Here is a 17,109-nt window from a genome sequence, read left to right on the forward strand (position 1 = left end):
ATCCACGGGTGGGATGAAGTTTCCAACGGTAACTAAAAAAACAATTAAATTTTTTTAAAAACATTTTTAACATGTCCCTATTCATGTGACTGTTTATTTTTCATTTTAAAATTCTTCAGCTCCCTGAGGCAGCTCTGTGCCTTCAGGGAGCTTTCAGTGTGCGCTTCCCTGCGCATGCACAGACTTCAGCGCTCGCGCTCCTCCTCCAGCGTAAAATCACGGTCAGAGCCTGATCTGTCTCACAGCCACACCCAGGCCCGTCCGCCGTGCCCGCCCAACGAGGGGAAAATTCTGCCCATGACTTGCTTTCCATAAAACTACATTGACTCTGCCTGATTATATTATGATTTTCTAAATGTCCTGTAACTACATCTTTAATATTGATTTCTAGCATTTTCCCAATCTTAGACTAACTGGACTATGTCTTCCTGCTTTCTGTCTCCCTTGTTTCTTGAATAGTGGAGTTATATTTGCCATTTTCCAATCAGCCGGGATCTTTCCAGAAGCTAGGGAATTTTAAAAGATTACAACCAATGCATCCACTATCTCTGGACCCGAGGATGCAGACCATCAGCTCTAGGTGGTTTGTCAGCCTTTAGTCACATCAGTTTTCCTCCTACTTTTTCTCTGATGATCGTGATTAGTTTAAGTTCCTCCCTCCCTTTTGCCCAGTGCTTTTCTACTATCCTTGGGATGCTTTTTGTGTCTTCTACTGATGCAAAGTCTCTGCCATTTCTTTGTTTCCCATCACTAATTCCCCAGTCTCATCCTCTAAGAGGCCAGTGCTCACTTTTGTTATTCTTCTCGTTTTTTATGTATTTGTAGAAGCTTTTACCACCTGCTTTTATATTTCTTGTTAGTTTTCTCTCAGGTTACAATTTCTCTCTTCATATAACTTTTTTTACTGACCCTTTGCTGGTTTCTAAAATTTTCCCAGTCTTCTGGCCCACCGCTAATCTTTGCAGCATTGTATGTATTTCTTTCAATTTGATCTACCATTGAAGAGACAGCAAGCGAACAGGGGAACCCAAGCGGAATTTCTGGGCTGATTTATTGGTGGGATCATGTAACTAGTACATGGGGGCACCTTTCAGACAAGGCAGCTGGCAGTGTGACGAAAAACTCTACATGCAGGATAATGAGCTATCTGACCAGAGTCGACATTTTAACCTACACATTTCCATGAAAGGATCTTGGCTGGGTAAAACCGAACATCTGCCATAAATTAACTTGCAAATCTTCTACATACAAATTTAATCTTTCTCCTATATAAAAAAACAACTTAATTTAGAAATTCCATCCGCACAGCTTCATCAACCAGCTCAACAGCTGTATAGTCAGTTATCATCCCTGTAACAACACAAGGACATCTGACCATAGATTACCAGTGGGGTTGCAAGCTCCCTGAATATATCTGTGAGAGTTCATTATACTCACAGTAAAGATTATATTTTGTGAAGCCAGATCACTGGTGGACATGTTCTGCAAATTAATGAAAGGAAATGCATGCAGCCAGAACCTCAAAAAAGCATAAGCCGCTTAAAAGAAAGAATTTCACTGTGAGGATTTCATTTTTATTCATTCTTACTGTCATGCCCAGTACCGGCATGTCATATTCCAAACTTCAAACTAATTTTACATTTTAAAACCCTGGACAAAAAGGCTGGAAAAAATGGCGGCCCAAGGTCACCTGACTTATTTTGTGGATTACTACCACTCCCCTGTCCCAAGAGGGACAAAGTAACATTCCAGAATGACGTGAGTCAATGCCCATCCCTGAAACCAATCAAAGGGGCATTATCGGATTTTTAAAAAGTCATTCATGGAATGTGGGCATCGCTGGCTAGGCCAGCATTTATTGCCCATCCTTAATTGCCCTTGAGAAGGTGGTGGTGAGCTGCCTTCTGGAACCAATGAGGTTCATGTGGTGTAGGGACACCCACAGTGCTGTTGGAGAAGGAGTTCCAGGATTTTAACTGCGCGACAATGAAGGAACTGCGATATATTTCCAAGACAGGATGGTGAGTGGCTTAGAGGGAAGCTTCCAGGTGGTGGTGTTCCCATGCGTCTGCTGCCCTTAACATTCTAGATGGTAGTGGTTGTGGAAGTTGTTGTCTAAGGAGCCCTGGTGAGTTGCTGCAGTGCATCTTGTAAATGGTACACACTGCTGCCACTGTTCGTCGGTGATGGAGGGAGTGAATGTTTGTGGATGGGGTGCCAATCAAGCAGGCTGCTTTGTCCTGGATGTGCCAAGCTTCTTGAGTGTTGTTAGAGCTGCACACATCCAGGCAAGTGTGGAGTATTCCATCACATTCCTGACTTGTGCCTTGTAGATGTTGGACAGGCTTTGGGGAGTCAGGAGGCAGGTTACCTGCTGCAGGATTCCTAGCCTCTGACCTGTTCTTGTAGCCATGGTATTTATATGGCTAACCCAGCTCAGTTTCTGGTCAACGGATATGCCCAGGATGTCGATAGTGGAGGATTCAGCAATGGTAATGGCATTGAATGTCAAGGGAAGTTGGTTAGATTCACTATTGATGGAGATGGTCATTGTCTGACACTTTTGTGCCACTAATGGAATTTGCCACTTTTCAGCCCGAGCCTGGATATTGTCCAGGTCTTGCTGCATTGGGGCATGGACTGTTTCAGTATCTGAGGTGATAACAGAGACCTGGCTCAAGGAAGGGCAGAACTGGGTGTTAAATATTCCCAGGTACAAGGCATTCAGAAGAGATAGGAAAGGAAGGAAAGGGGGAGGGATGGCAGTATTGATTAAGGACAGCATTGCAGTGCTGGAGAAAGAGGACGTCCCAGAGGGTTCAAAGACAGAATCAATTCGACGAGAGCTGAGGAACAAAAAGGGTGCAATTACATTGCTCGGTGTAGTCTATAGAGCACCAACTAGTGAGAAGGACGTAGAAGAACAAATCTTCAGGGAAATTACAGAGATGCAGGCATTATAGAGTAGTTATAGTGGGTAACTTTAATTACCCGAATGTAGACTGGGACAGTGGTAGTGTAAAGAGCGGAGAGGGGCAAAAGTTCCTAGATTGTGCTCAGGAGAATTTTCTACAGCAGTATATGTCCAATCCAACAAGAATAGACCTGGTTCTTGGAAATGAGTTGGGCCAAGTAGATCAAGTGTCAATGGGGGAACATTTAGGAGACAGTGATCATTGTATTGTCCGTTTTAGGATGATGACAGAAAAGGACGATCGGCAATCCAGAGTAAGAATAATTAACTGGATGAGAGCTGACTTCAATGGGGCAAGAATGGAGCTGGGCCAGATAGACTGGAACAAAAGATTGGTGGGGAAAACAGTAGCTGAACAATGGGCTACCTTCAAAAAAGAATTGGTTCGGGCACAGTCGAAAGGGAAATGTAGGACAAACAAATCCAGAGCTTTCTGGATGAAAAAGGAGATTGAAATTAAGATAGAGAAGAAAAGGTGTGATTATGACAGGTGTCAGGTAGAAAATACAATTGAGAACCAAGAGGAATACAGAAGGTTCAGAGGGGAGGTGAAAAAGCATATTAGAGAAGCAAAGAGGGATTATGAGAAAAGATTGGCAGCCAACATAAAGGGGAATCCCAAAGTCTTCTATAGGCATATAAATAGTAAAAGAGTGGTAAAAGGAGGAGTAGGGCCGATTAGGGACCTAAAAAGGAATTTACACATGGACGAAGGGGCCATGGTTGAGGTATTAAATGAATACTTTGCATCTGTCTTTACCAAGGAGGTGGATGCTACCCAGGTCATGTTGACAGATGAGGAAACTCTGTCACTAGAAGGGTTCAAAATTGAGAAGGAGTAAGTTTTGAATAGGCTGTCGATACTTAAAGTTGACAAGGCACCGGGACCGGACGAGATGCATCCAAGGATATTAAGGAAGTAAGGGCAGAAATTGCAGGGGCACTGGCCATAGCTTTTCTGTCTTCCCTAGACGCAGGGGAGTTGCCAGAGGACTGGAGAATTGCAAACATTATGCCCTTGTTCAAAAAAGGTTGTAAGGATAAGCCCAGCAATTACAGACCAGTCAGTTTAACTTCAGTGATGGAAAAGATTCTAGAAACAATAATTCAGGATAGAATTAGTAGTCACATAGAAAAATATGGATGGATAAGGAAAAGCCAGCATGGATTTCTAAAGGGGAAACTGTGTTTAACTAACTTGCTAGAGATTTTTAAAGAGATAACAGAAAAGGTCGATGAGGGTAATGCTGTTGATGTGGTGTACATGGACCTTCAAAAGGCATTTGATACAGTGCCACAACAGATTTGTGAGAAAAGTTTTTTTAATTCATTCATGGGATGTGGGCGTCACTGGCTAGGCCAGCATTTATTTCCCATCCCTAATTGCTCGTGTTCAGAGGGCATTTAAGAGTCAACCACATTGCTCTGGGTCTGCAGTCACATGTAGGGCAGACCAAGTAAGGACGGCAGATTTCCTTCCTGAAAGGACATAAATGAACCAGTTGGGTTTTTAGAACAATCAACAATGATTTCATGGTCATCATTAGTCTTTTAATTCCAGATTTTTATTGAATTCAAATTCCACCATCTGCCATGGCGTGATTTAAACCCTGGTCCCCAGAGTATTAACCTGGGTCTCTAGATTACTAGTCCGGCAACAATACCACCATGTCATCGACTCCCCCAATTGGTATAAAAGGGACATTAGCAACATGGGTACAAAATTGGCTGAAAAATAGGAAGCAGAGAATAATGGTCAATGGATATCTTTCAGGCTGGAGGAAGATCTGTAGTGGAGTTCCCCAGAGGTTGGTATTGGGACCCTTGCTTTTCCTGATATATATTAATGATCTAGGTCTTGGTGCGCAGGGGACAATTTCAAAGTTTGTTGATGACACTGAAACTTGGGAGTTTTGGAAACTGTGAGAAGGACAGTGTAGAACTTCAAGAGGACATAGACAAGTTGGTGGAGCGGGCAGATAGGTGGCAGATGAAGTTCAATGCGGAGAAGTGTGAGGTGATGCATTTTGGTAGGAAGAACATGGGCAGATAATATAAAATAAGGGGTGAAATTTTGAAGGAAGTGCAGGAGCAGAAAGACCTGGGTGTAAATGTGCATAGATCGTTGAATATGAAAGGGCAGATGGAGATAGCAGTTAATAAAGCATATAGTATCCTGGGCTTTATTAGTAGGGGCTGAGAGTACAAGAGCAAGGAGGCTATGCTGAATTTATATAAGGCACTCGTCAGACCTCAACTGGAATATTGTGTATAGTTCTGGGTGCCACATTATAGGAAGGATGTGAACACATTGGGAAGAGTGAAGAGGTTTACAAGAATGGTTCCAGGGATGAGAAACTTCAGCTATGAGGATAGATTGGAGAGATTGGGACTGTCCTCCTTGGAGAGAAGAAGGCTGAGAGGAGATTTGAAAGAGATGCTCAAAATCATGAGGGGGCTGGACAGAGTAGATAGGGAGAAGCTGTTCCCACTCATAAAAGGATAAGAATGAGAGGGTACAGATTTAAAGTGATTTGCAAAAGAGCAAATGTGACGTGAGAAAAAACTTTTTCACACAACGAGTGGTTCGGGTGTGGAATGCACTGCCTGGAAGTGTCGTGGAGACAGGTTCAATCGAGGCATTCAAGAGGGCATTCGATGATTATTTGAATAGAAACAATGTGCAGGGGTACGGGGAAAAGGCAGGGCAATAGCACTAGGTCATAATACTCATTTGAAGAGCTGGGCAGACATGATGGGCTGAATGGCTTCCTTCTGTGCCGTTAAAATTCTGTGATTCTGTGATGTCAAGACCTCAGGAGTTCAGCTCTTTTGACCATGTTTAAACCAAGACTGGAATGAAGTCAGGAGCTGAGTGGCCCTGGCGGAACAGAAACTGAGCATCAGTGAACAGGTTATTTCTAAGCAAGTGCCGCTCAATAGCACTGTTGATGACCCCTTCCATTACTTTACTGAAGATTGAGAGTAGACCAATGGGACAGTAATTATTCGGGTTGGATTTGTCCAGCTTTTTGTGGATGGGACATACTTGGGCAATTTTCCACATTGTTGGGTAGATGCCAGATGTTGTAGCTGTACTGGAACAACTTGTCCAGGGGAGAGGCAAGTTCTGGAGCACAAGTCTTCAGTACTATTGCCAGAATATTGTCAGGACCCATAGCAGTTGCTGTATCCAGTGCCTTCAACCATTTCTTGACATCACGTGGAGTGCAAGCACATTGCCCTCTCTGAGGATTGAACTCAGGACCTTCAGATTATGAGACTGACGCGCTGCCTACTGCACTAAGAAGGAATCGAAGTGGCTGAAGACTGGCACCTGTGATGCTGGGGACCTCCAGAGGAGGGCAAGATGGATCATCCACTCGGCACTTTTGGCTGAAGGTTATTGCAAATATTTCAGCTTTATCTTTTACACTGATGTGCTGGGCTCATTTGAATGGGTCATTCTAAAACAAAGAGACTGACTGTCTCAAAACCTCATAGGTTTTAATCAACAACACAGGATGTGAACACAGCTTGAATACAAAACCTTATTTGGAAAAGGCCTTGAACTTGTGAAAAGTCACATGGAGAGAGCAAAATTTTCGTTGTCTGTTTATAAGATCAGCTGGGAGCTGTGCGAAGGTAGTTCCACCAAAGTCTTTCAAAGCATCAAGTTCAAGGGAAATTGGGGATGGGTAACACATGCTGGCCTTGCCAGCGATGCACATCCCATGAAAGAATAAGAAAAAAAACACACTACAAACAGTACTGGGACCACCAGCTACGTGGACCAAGTAGCAATCTTCAGTAAGATCTATAGAAATTAGGAGTGGTGCTGTGCGAATGGATTTTCCTCCATGCTATTTCAAAAGAGATGTGGATTAAGAGATTTGTTATAGAAAAATGGATCCAGAACACAAAGCTCCACAAAAAGGGAATCGAAGAAGATCTGAGGTTCAGCCCTTGGTCAGTCCTCAATTAGCTGAAATGAGATCAGCAACATTGAGTTTGGATTCCCAAAGGCATGCCTTAATTCTATATCCCGTGAACAAATAAAAAAAACTCATGGAACCTATCCATGTAGCAGCATCTAACGTCTGATGTCTCAGCTTCCATTGCAGCATAAGAAGACTTCACATGAACTCTAAAGTGGAAGCTCTGGATACCAGTGTACAAAAGAACTTTCAGGGCATCACCACACTCAGCAATCTTTACTGCAACAGATTTGCTCCCTAAAGACTCTCTGCATTTAATGCCTCCAGCTGTGAACCATTCTTCCTCCCTCCTCCAGCTTGTCTTGCTCTGCATGGCCCCTGCCCATTTTCCCAGTCATATTCAAAGTCAAGAGGAAGGCTTTCTCGTCCAGCCATGTCTGCAAGCAACTGGTCTCTGTACAAATCTTTAGTCACCAAAAAAAACATAATTCAACACCCACCAGACCACTCTTTGAAGACCTTTGAAACTTGAAACCACTATGGAAAGTATCAAAACCATATAAAATTGTTACAACAGTCAGAAGAAATAAAGCAGCAACAATCCTCTACCACTGATCAGAGGTCCTTTATTGTTTTTCATTCTTTGAGGGGATATGGGCATCGCTGGCATTTGTTTCCCATCCCTAATTGCCCTTGAACTGAGTAGCTTTTTGGGCCATTTCAGAGAGTATTTAAAAGTGAACCACATTGATGTGGGTCTGGAGTCACATGTAGGCTAGACCAGGTAAGGGCATTTCCTTCCTGGTTTTATGTTCAGTTACTAACTTTATACTCCAGATTTTATTAATTGAATTCAAACCTCACCAGCTGTGATGATGGGATTTGAATCCATATCCCCAGAGCATTATCCTTAGGCCATGGATTACTAGCCCAGTAATATTACCACTATGCCTCTTATGATGCTTCCCTTATGATGCTTCCCTTTATGATGCTTAACAAGTGTTCAACTATACAAAGTTTAAGGGATGGTGTCTAAACTGTGGAGCTCCAAAATGGCTGCTCTTATATGCTGATTGGCACCATGCTCTGCCTGCTCTGCATATGTTGAGGTGAACATTACGTGCACACATGTTAACCCCTTTCCAAAATGGCATTCTGTATGCATTGATTTTAGAAGTGCACACATGCGTGCGGACTCCAGTTTGGAATCTTAAGCGCTCGCATGGTGTCTAAAAAACATTGCCACCTAGATCAATTTTGCCTTTATAATGATTTGACAACTTAGTGCAGCTATACACATTGCCTTTTACAAGAGTAGGAATGGTAAAATGCCAATTAAACATGGCAAGCAGAACATTTCTAATAAGGCATTAACAATCTACAGGTTAATTTTTAATCTGGATTTAATATGGATTAATCCAGATTAAAATGAAACATGATACCACCAAAGTCACATTGCTAACTCAGGAGTTACTAAGGAGTACTGCACTGTCAGGGGTTTCTCAGATGAGACATTAAGCTGTCTGTTCTCTCAGGTAGACAGCAAAGCTTCCAAGGTATTATTTTGTAGCAAAGTATGGGAGGTACCCCTGGTATCATGACCAATATTTAACTCTTATTAACATCACTAAGTACAGATTATCTGGTATCATCACACGTTGTTTATGGAAATTGCTCTTTGCAAATAACCTGCTACGTTTCCTACAACAGTGACAACAATTCAAAAGTGCTTAATTGGCTATAAAGTGCTTTGGGGTATATTAAGATTGTGATAAATGTTCTATAAATGCAGGTCTTTTTTTCACAAAATCTAATGTTTTGATAGATGGAGCCTCCCTCAAGTATACTGAGTGGATGCTTTGAGGTCTGCATCAGGGTGCCCAGTGAAGCCCAATGGAGGCAACTAATGCAAAGGACACTGAACGCTGCTGAATAAAATGTAAATGATTGTCTACCCCATAAAGGACTGGGGACACTGAACAGAGGACCCAGTGAACATCAACTGATTGCAAACACAAAAGCAACGGTTGTTAAGCTTGCTGATTGTCACTTAAAGGCAATGTTTCTTTGAGAAAATGGATTGTTATAAATAAATAGAAACTGGGAATCTACACGACTAAGAGGTTCTGAAAATCAACAGGAATTCGCCCAGTCTCCCATTATAACTTTGGCAGCATGCTGGTGAAAGACCCCATAGGAAGAATGTAAAAGGCCATTTTCAGCCTCTAATAGAATTCCTCTAGGGACTCGGCGAGTCTCTCAGTAAAATTATGGAAGTAAATCAGGAGAACATGCAAAGAATTTCAGAGTCAGTGACAGTGGCACCGGGTGATCTTCTTGCCAGGTGATGCATATGCTCTACAGCTGTTACTTATTGCACAACTGTCTATTATTTTCATACCAGGAGATCTTGTGTCTTTTAATATGGCTTGTAGCACTGGTGTTACCCTGCCTTGTTTTACAATTGTATTCTTCTCCTCTGGAGAACTAAGAGAAAAACCCTTTCCTTTAAGGTTGTTATCGTTGTCGGTTTCAACCAACACCATTTTCTAGGCGACATCCCAGCTCCAATCTCACGAACCTCCGACTCCACAGACACAGTAGCATGCTTCCTCCTGAAGCAATGAGTCTGCCTGTCCAATCTATTGTGTTGCCATGACAACAGACCTTTCTTGCTTGCGCAATGTCTTCAGTTAGAATGTACTGCATGTTTCCCATATGGAGATATATTAGCTTGTGATTTAAACTTTGGTAGCAATTAATTAACCTTTTCTCAGTCTCAGTATGTTATTAACAACATTAAATTAATTTCTAAAATACAACTGGCTAATGTGTTTAGATTAAAGAAATCCAAGTGAGGCACTTGTCTCACCAGGCAAGTCACCCCTGGTCAGTGGGCTTAATCCAATGGGGAATCCATTTATATATTAGAGTAAATTAAAACACATGCCCATTACTGGATCACTCAGCAAAGCACTCACATCAACAAGAGCACATGGGTCCCTAATTCTTTTTTGCATTGATGCTACACTTGGTGCAGAGCCCTGGGATATTCCCTATTCTCCCAAACAACTGTGGAAGGTGTGTGGAGTAGTGAGTTTGCTCAAGGTAGGCCTCTCCCCAGATTCCTAAAGGCGTGCCTTAATTCCATATTCACAGTGAGCTTGCGGCCCACATTAGGTCTGGCCTTGGGTGCTTGCCAGTGCGCCAGTGTGAAAAGTTGCCTCCCTTCAGCCCTTGCAGCCAAAAGTTAAAGTGAAACAATCACTTAAAGGTTAGTGGCACTGTTTTCCAGCTTTTCCAAGGGCTTGCAAATACCTTAAGGATATTTTTTGGCTATTCCAAAGGCTTTTGTGGCTTGGAAGTGGCTTGCAAAACTTAAAGGAAGAAAAGTAAATCTGAGGCAAGAAACTGACTGTGTGGCCCAATAATTATTGGTGTGCATGCTGGTCTTGATAGAGGAAGACTCGAGATATTGAAACCATGAAGCAACAAATTCAAAGCTTGCGACCAAATGCAGCATTCAGGTGGGAGCTATTTAATCACCCAGTCAGAGACAGTAGCAAGCCCCAGAGAGAGTAAAGCAGGTGGTGGGAAGAACCTGCAGAATCAATTCCTCTCAAGTGAAAAACCTGGCAAAAGCAGACCTCACAAAAAGTCAGAAAAGCAAGGGTGTCAGGAAGCTATGGCCAGGGGAAATGGGCCCGGTTAATGCTGTGTGTGTGGAACACGCTTCTGACTGGAGTTTCTATAAAGGGACATAAATGGCAGGAGCGACCCGAAGAATCAGTCTCCGAGAGAAAAACTTAAACCTAGAAACAGGAGAAACCAAAGCAAGCGAAGGGAACTGGTGAATCGTTGTTGCATACTTCTTGTTGTTGCTGGGATGTTGGTGATGCCCTGGAGCTGTGAAGTTGTTTGAATAGTGCTGCAATAATCACAGGTATGGGAATCTGCAGTTTATGGTGTTCCAACTGGTGATAGGTGACAAGTGGATTCTTAATGCCTAATAGGGTGGTTGAAACAAATTTAATAGTAGTTTTCATAAAGGACTTTCACAAATACCTGAAGGAGAAAAAAATGCAGGGATGTAGGGAAACAGCCGGCGTGTGGGTCTAACTATATTATTCTTCGACAGGGTTGGTGCACACTTGATTGGCCAAATGTCCTCTTTTCATGTACTAGTCTATGATTCTGTAATGAAGTGACCCTACAAGTAACTCTCTGTTTGATAACCGCGAAAGTGAGGATTGTTGTTCTTCCAGAGCAGTCTGTTCGGGGGAAAGCAGGGCAGCATGCCTGGCACTAGGTGACAACCATGTTTAATATGCAACAGGAACAAATGCAAAAGAAGTTGGCTACCTATGGATAAAAGCAAGGTAATATGATCTAACAGTACAATTACCAGGCAGATGGTCCAACTGTGCATATCAATAGCTGTTTTCTGGCAAGCTGCTCTTCCGATACTGGCCTCTTGCGTGCTCCCAATTCCCATTTCTCCTGTATTGGCAGTCATACTTTCAGCAGCCTAAGCCTCAAGAACCCTCCCTAAACCTTTCCACTTCTCTATCTCTCAGTTAGCTTGGGGACCAGTTAATTCAGTTGGCTAGATGGCTAGAATATGGTGCAGAATGATGCCAACAGCGTGCATTCAATCACACTATGGTAGTTCATGGAGCCCTGCCTCTTTGACTGCCCCATGCTTGATGAGGACTGATGCCCCTCAAGCTACATAACCAATTGTCACTCTCTAATGGAGGGAGATGCCTATAGTCCTTCATGGACTATGGCTGATTACCTACCTACCTCTCCCTTCTCTTTAAGTTGCTGCTTAAGATTTATTTGATCAAGTTTTGGTCACCTCTCCTAATAAGGGGAGACGGTGGTTGAGTGGTAATGTCACCAGGCTAGTAATCCAGAGGCTGAGGCTAATGCTCTAGGGGCATGGGTTCTAATGCCACCACATGGCAGAAGCTGCTGGAGTTTAAATTCAATTAATAAATCTGGAATTGAAAGCTATAATCAATTGTTGTAAAAAATCCTTCACTAATGTCCTTTAGGGAAGGAAATCAGCTGTACTTACCTGGTCTGGCTTACATGTGAGCCCAGGTTCACAGCAATGTGGCTGACTCTGAACTGCTACTGAGTTAAAGGGCAATTAGGGATGGGTAACAAGTGCTGACCTTGTCAGTGACACCCAAATCACAGGAAATAATAAATAAATCTTTTTATACGGCTTGGAATCAAATGTTGTTTGATAATTTCTCTAGTGAAGTGCCTTGGGATGTTTTACACTGTTAAATGCATTACATAATTGCACATTGTTATTAATGTTGATGTTGTTTATTACTGAGAAATATCACTGACTGGAGATAGATTGCATTCTGCTGCCAACAGTGACCTCTGTGAGAAATAAAGCAGTGGGCAGCAGGGCAGTGATACTGTATTACACTGCAATTACTATTCAACAGGATAAAAGATGAAAATGCTGAGCACGCCAACAGCCACCTGTTCTATACATTTGCAGTTGATCCCTACATTAATCTAGAAGGAAGTGGAGACAGAAATATTGAGATAGACACTGATCTTGACTGCCACTGGTTGTGTCTTTCCGATAGTGCAGGTTGTTCCTTGCAGCCAAAGGCACATCTGTGCACTTGGCTCCCTGCTGATCTGGAGCCTGCAGAGGCAGTTAACTAAAGTCAATGCTAGGTCGGCATACCAGGATAGATGTAGTTGTAACAATGGTGAATGCAGGTAATCTGGATCCGGTGCCTGCTGACATTTCATCCATGTTATACAAACTGAACCATGAAATGCTATGGTTGGAACATTTTAAAACCAACTCCATCATTAAATTTAACTTGGATGGCACATTACCTCAGGAGTCCTTATTATCTTGGCTCGTCACTCCCTGAGTGACTGCAAATGGTTGCAAGCCACATTTTTCATAACCTTTGTTTACTTCTTCTTGTTCTAGTCAAGATTCCTAAATATTTCATGGACAGTTAGCTTTTTTAGGAATTGCAGGCAATCTTCAGGCCTCCAGTAAACATTACATACTGTGCGGAGAAAGAAATTCTCAAAAAAACATTTTAAAAATCATGGCACAGATCTTCCGGTCTCTGGATTGTTGAAGGCCAGAAATATGACCCAAGATGTGCATTGGGGCCCCATGGAAGTCCCGACGAGCTGACTCCCTGGGAATTGCCCAGAAAGTTTGAACTTCCGATGGGCAATTGCCCTGCTCCCCGGGGCCCTTCAACAAATGTCTTTGGCTCTAAGTTAGTGTCGGAGACTTTGGACAGTTCCATGGTATTATTACCTGAATTGTTACCCAGGAAATGTTAAAATGTTAGACAGAAAAGCCCTAGTCTAACTCTTGGGTCACAATACAACGAACTAGCCCCCGCCCCCATCACTCGCACTGAACTTTCCGACTCCTCCCTTGAACCTGACTGCCCCCTGACCCGGCCTGACTAGCCCCAACCACCTGACTAACCCTCCCGACTGGACCCAATTACGCCCCTGACCCACCTACCCACTTCACCCACCTGCCACCATACCATCTCAACCCCCGCTATGTAACATCTCATCCAGCTGCTACCCTACCACTTCACCTACCTTCCACCCTATGCACCTGCCACCCTGCCATCTCACCCACCTTCCACCTTACCATCCTACCCATTCACTCATTCCTCTGTTCATCCATTCACTAGCATTCATCCGTCACCCATTCACTTACATTCACACTGGACATTTAAACTTACCTTACGGCAGCTAATGATGTAAAAAGAAAGGGTGTCTTCTGCACTGATTCTCTTTGCTGCTCTCTGCATGGATTCTTACACTGAGGGAGTTCTTCTGCATCATGAATTGGAAATCTGGTCTTTTAAACATATCCAACTAAGTGGATAGTTTTCTGTCTGGTCAGCATCAGATGCAGCGGTACTGACTCTGATCGGAAGGTTTGCGCCTATATCTGTAAAGATATTTCTAAAAATGCCAACTGCAAGTAATAACAAAGACCAGAGCTATAATTATATCATAAATTGAAAATTAAAAATAAAAGACTAAAGTTCCTTCGACCCTTTCAACCTCCATTACACATGGATCTTCCCCTGAGGTCTATTCCAGATGGGCATCGGGAGCACCCAGCACAATTCACAACATGGTTCACTGATTCATTGGATGCATGAATCCAAGGCAGATTTTCTACTCCCTCAGCACCTGTTCTGTTCCTATAGCACAGCCATAGTGACCGGAAAATATACCCCAGCATTTCTTGGCAAGGATTTTATGAATTTATGAGATTTTAAATGGAACTCTCCAATTAGCACAAGTGAGCTGATTACGATGATCGGTGATTTAATTACCAGTAACAAGCACTTCCACTGTGAATTGCTATTTAATATAATTGTTCCCATTTTGGTCATTTTTCTGCCTTGAAAGCCATTTTTATGTAAATCACACAACTTTCCGAATTGCGACTTATTTTAACATGATTACAGATTGTAATGCAATCAGTATAATCTCCACAGAATATTTAAGATCAATTACACAAAGGAAATCTTTTAGAGGATGTTAACTGCAGAGGGCAGCAACAGAATTCATTGTATGCTGCTGAGGAATGAAAGTAAATAGAGATTCCTCGACCCGGTAGTCAGGAAACTCTAGAACTTACTTTCTTTTTAAATTTGACATTGCAATTTAGCTTCTCCGGGGTGAGTTCCTGATCATAATGTTGAAACACCAAGAAGACAGAACATTGTATCTTATAGATAGAATCTATCTTACAGATAGATTCTTGTTAGGCAAGAGAATCAAAGGTTATTGGGGTTAAATGGGAATGTGGAAATCGACACACAAGAAAGTCAGCCATGATCTTATTGAATGGCAGAGCAGGCTCAAGGGGCCAAATGGTCTACTCCTGTTCCTATTCCTTATGTTTTTAAGTGACCCTAATGCCAGCAAAAACTATAGGTTGACCTAACAATATTTCCTGTGGTTGCCCCTCATTACCTAGTGAAAACATTATCCCAGCCTTTTTAGGTATAGTTGGAGTACAAAAGTGAGGAATTTTCTTCAGTAGTACAGAACCTTGGTCAGCCTCCATCTGCATTCAGTTTTGGATACCACACCTCTGGAACGGTATAATGACCTACAGTACAGATTCAACGGAACAGTACCAGGACTTAAACAGTTCAGTTAAGAGGACAGTTTGATAAATTTCAATTGTGTTTTCTTGAGTTTTGAAGGGTAAGAATAGATCTAATTGAGGTGATTAAAATAATAAAGGGATTCAATTGGATAGCTACAGAGAAATTATTTCCTCCAACAGGGACGTTCAGAGCAAGAAGGCATAATCTCAAAATTAGAGCTAAGTTATTGAGGGATAAAATCAGGAAGTACTTTGGATGCTGGGTATATTGAACTTTTTGAGGTTGAGGTTGATAGCTTTTTGTTAGGTGAGGATATCGAAGGATGTGAAGCAAATGCAGGTAAATGGAGCAGAGGTGCGGATCAGTCTTGATTTAATTTTTCGTTAATTTTCTTTCATGGGATGTGGGTGTCGCTGGAAAGGCCAGCATTTGTTACCTGTCCCTAATGGCCCTTTAGGGCAATTAAGAGTCAACCACATGGTTGTAGGTCCGGAGTCACATGTAAACCAGACCAGGTAAGGACAGCAGATTTCCTTCCCTCAGGGAAATTAGTGAACCAGATGGGTTTTACAACAAGGACACTAAACTGACCAACTTTAAAAAAGGCTGCCCCACAGTGATATTACCCTTACAAGCTGAGGGTTGGACTTCTGTTCCTCAGTGGAAGGAAATTCCACCCTCGAGAGCTGCCAGCCAATCTGATTGGCATGTAGCTCTTGCGGTCACAGCAGCTCCAGAGCACAGTTGTGGACACTGCCGGAACTACAAGCAGTTCCACGAAGAAGATCAATGGCAACTCCCAGTTAAGTCTCCGGCTTTTTGGGCAGGAAGGGATTGGACACCCTAGGGAGGGGTCGAATTGGGTGGAGGTGGGGATTGGGTTTTGGAGGCCGGGCAGTGAGGCACAAAGTGGAGGGTGGAGGGGGGGGGGAACAATCTTGCGGGGGTTCCCCCAAGGTGCACAGGGCACCCCGCAAAGGATGTGATCTCCTTCCTGCCCACCATTTCACCAACTGTGGTGAAAAAAATGACCTTCCCACTCTCATCTGCCTTCCACTGACTCAGTGTATTATGGCAGTGGAGGCGGGTTGAAGTCCTTAAGTGACCATTAAATGGCAGGCTCGCGGGTGCCTTACCCACCAATCCAGTATTATGAGGATCCTGTCAGGGGTGGGCAGGAAGGCAGTGGGCTAGCTGCCTGACATATTTTACGTGACCCCTGTCAAAAACACGCCTAGCAAGGGCGCGGGTGTTGGGGTGCAGGGACATCAGGTCTAGCCGCATGTCAATTTTTCCACAGTTACTCTTAGGCAATGCCACATTCTTGCATGCCTTCTCATTATTAAATGCATAGACACATGCTCCATCAAAGCGCACATTCAAGCTGTATCTTAAAACTGAGTGCTAAGCACACTGACACCTTCAAATTATTAGAAAAACACCTATAATACATGTGGGTAGAATTTTATGGTAAAATTCCCTGGGTGGCTTTCCCACCACTCTCCTGCCCGCCCCAACTTGTCCACAATTTTATGTGAGGCAGGTAGGGCCTAGGCAACCCGCCTACCATCACCCCAATTGAGGCCCTTAAGTGGCAAATTATTGGCCCTTTAAGGGTTATTTCCCACCTGGCCTCAATATTGAGGCTGGCGAGAGGAGTTCAGGCACAGGGGGAAAGTCCAGCAGGTCACCCTGCTCAGGCCTCTGGTGTAAAGGTGTGGTGATTTCTTCAAGGGCCTCCTTTACACATTGGGCACCACCCCCAAGGCCTGCCCCCTGAAAATGCTCCCGCGCCCTTGGCCTCTACTCCCCCCCCCACTGATGCACAGAGACAGTGAAGAGAGATATCCTTGCATGCACTATACATCAGGCTAACAAGAAATCATGTTGTTGCCGCATTCGAAGAGGGCGAAGAGTGCTCAAGCGATGGCCTTGACTGGAGGTGGGTTAGCCTAGCTGAGAAAAATTCGCTTGATTGAACTGATGGCAGTGTCCAGGGAAATAGCCAGGGTCCCTGAGCAGCTGTCTGTCGGCA

General features: G+C 43.3%; 1 protein-coding gene and 1 non-coding gene across 2 annotated transcripts in view; both read right to left on the reverse strand.

Moving 5' to 3' along the window:
- The window catches only part of dcc (DCC netrin 1 receptor), a gene marked incomplete at its 5' end in the record, with an annotated part of 921,129 nt that overhangs the window by 363,233 nt on the left and 540,787 nt on the right, over positions 1 to 17,109 (reverse strand). The window lies entirely within an intron of this gene.
- Positions 6,215 to 6,287, reverse strand: trnam-cau (transfer RNA methionine (anticodon CAU)). The gene has a single exon. It is a non-coding gene; the product is annotated as a tRNA-Met (tRNA).

This window comes from Cetorhinus maximus, chromosome 1 (genome assembly GCF_964194155.1).
Source record: "Cetorhinus maximus chromosome 1, sCetMax3.hap1.1, whole genome shotgun sequence".
NCBI classification, from domain to species: Eukaryota; Metazoa; Chordata; class Chondrichthyes; order Lamniformes; family Cetorhinidae; genus Cetorhinus; species Cetorhinus maximus.